Raw genomic sequence first — 2,648 nt, forward strand, 5'->3', positions numbered from 1 at the left:
TATTTGTGGCGTAAATGTTTACTCTGTGATAAAAGATGTACTATGCCCTTTAAGTAAATTATCAGTTTTAATCCTAATAAAAGTGTGAAAAAGTGAGTATTTTTATCCCCATTTCCCTATGTAGTAACTGACTCTTAGACTAACTGTCCTGAAAACACTCTCACCATTAGCAACTGCACAGCTAGGAGTTGAACTGCAGCCTGTCTGATTCTAAAGTTCATGCTCTTCACCGCTAGTCTATAATATTACACCTTTAAGAACGTTACTAAATAAATCAAGATCTGTGGTGATTCAATGCAGAAAAAAATAATAAAATAGACTCAAAAGCTTATTGTTTTGCTTTAGTTTCTATAGCTATTTGTTCAATGCTTCGGGGTATGTATACCTTTAATAGCTATTTTATTGGGGGACATTTAAAGTGACTCTCCAGAGAATCTCTTTTATCACTGCAGCGTCTAGTTTGGCAGTGGTTCCAGTTTCTCTGATGAAGCTGTTTCATCCAAGATTTCTTTGCATTTCATGTGCATGTGTGCTTTACACTGTGTCCAACCATTCTGGTGGTAGCATATGGTTAGTTTTGTTAATTGGGCTTTTTGTTATGCTGTGTCTGCAAAGCTTCTTTTAATTTATATTCAAATGTTTGTCATCCTCTGGCAGCCTGTTTTGTGATGTCTGTGTTTGTTTTGTGACCCATGACTAAAGCATGTTTTTCAATCTGTGTTCTGGTGGATTATTTGAATATCCCCACCATGTGCTGGCTTTATACTACTATATAATTCCTGCTCTGTTTCCTTAACTAGCCAGAAGAGCTGGCTTTGAGAGAAGGTGGATGAAGGAGGGTGGTCATTGTTTTAGCCCATTCCAGGCGACTACATTGTTAGGAATGATATAGATGGGATGAAAGTCGATTTGTTTAACAAACACAGAATGCTAGAGCATTAATGTGGGATCATACATTCATAAAGCCTATCATTTCCCAGGCACTGTGGAAAATTCAGGCTCAGGACATACAGTAAAAGCAAATAAAGTAGGTAAGTCACCAAGGATGGTACTGAGCCCAGATTCTTAAATCTAACTGCCTGGGTTCAAATCCCAGTTCCACCACTCTCTAGCTGTGTGACCTTAGACAACCTACCCGTGTCTCAGTTTTCTTGTCTACACAATATGGATGATGATAATATCTATTTCATAGGATTGTTGGAAAGGTTAATGAGCTAATACATATATTCTTAGAAAAATGGACACAGTAACACTCAATAAATGTCAGCTATTATTACTATAAATATTTATATAATTGCTAATAAAGGCCGGGATCTGGTTAGTACAAGGAGTGCTACAAAGCAGAAATAAAAAGCCAAAGGGGTCTAATAGATATTTTTCAAACTGTATCCTACAGCAAATTAATAAACTTCAAGAAAAATAATTCTGTTGTTCAAATTAAAAGAAGTGAACTGCCCATATCTTTAACATTGCTGGCTTTGCCTTCCCCTAGGTGCTGCTGAAAATGTCAGATTCAAATCACGAAAGAAGCAAGAAGAATGTCTCTGAGGAGGAAACAAATGATGAGGAAAGTGTGATTTTGACATTGGTTCCAGTTAGAGACAAATCAAATATAGAACAACAAATGGGATCCACCGTTTCTTCAACTTCTGATGTCAAACCGAACAAGCCTAGGAAACACAATGAAGTTCATCTACTTCCAACAAATAAACAACTCAAAACTCCCCCAAAAGCTAGGCATAAAATGCCAATTCTTCTCTTGCCACCATTTTGCCTCCCATTAATAATGTGTGTCGAGACACTTTGAGGACCTGGGGCCAACAACTCAATTTGAGCACTGACGGCAAGAAAACAGAAGTTTTTCTGAGGCTTCAGCAGCGTGCTTATCCTGAACAGAAACATGATACTCCTGAAACATCAAAGGAGGCCAGATTATGGTCATATTCAAGGAAACACAAGACAGGGACCAAGAGAGCAAGGCTGCAGGAAAATTGCAAGATGAATGAGAAAGCAGAAGAGACTGATGTGGTTGAAGTGATATCGTCACCTCGGCCATCTTCACTGGCATCGTGGGAAGGATTGCTGCAAGAGCTGTTCAGCCTAACGCTGTGAATTCATCTTCCATTCCTGCTTCTGCCTCTGGCGTCAGGTGGTGTGTGGTCCATGGCGAAGCTCTCCCAGCAGACACAAAGGGTTAGGTTCGCCTGCAGTTTCGAGCAGGTCAGGCTTGGGTGCCTGCCACTCCCAGGAAGATGATTTCTCTTTTCCTGGTACCAGCCTGCCATTTCCCATCCCCGGGCCTGAAAGATAGGATGTTATGCCCTCACTGTGCTAAGAGGAATAAGAGGATAATGAAAACATTAATGACAATGGAGAAGAAGAAACGACCTGGTTTGAAGACAATATAGGAGACCAGAATATGCCACCTCAAAGTACTAAAGAAAGATGGATGCGCTTTCAGAACATATAACCTAATATGAAGGAATGGAAGAAGAGATCATCTGAAGGAATCTTTGTGATCTATAGAACAGAATCAAGTGATTAGGACTCCACAGTGAAGATGGTGACTGAGTGACAGCACCATCAAAAGAGGCTCTTTGGGGCCTGGAGGGCCACTAAAATAATGTCACTGCAATCAGAAAAAAAAG

General features: G+C 39.9%; 1 pseudogene; it reads left to right on the plus strand.

Annotated features, from left to right (window-relative positions):
• The first annotated feature begins 1,504 nt into the window (after positions 1-1,504).
• Positions 1,505-2,408, plus strand: LOC105808875 (annotated as a pseudogene).
• The last annotated feature ends 240 nt before the right edge of the window (positions 2,409-2,648 follow it).

This window comes from Propithecus coquereli, unplaced genomic scaffold (assembly GCF_000956105.1).
Source record: "Propithecus coquereli isolate 6110/MARCELLA unplaced genomic scaffold, Pcoq_1.0 Scaffold100, whole genome shotgun sequence".
Classification (NCBI taxonomy): Eukaryota; Metazoa; Chordata; class Mammalia; order Primates; family Indriidae; genus Propithecus; species Propithecus coquereli.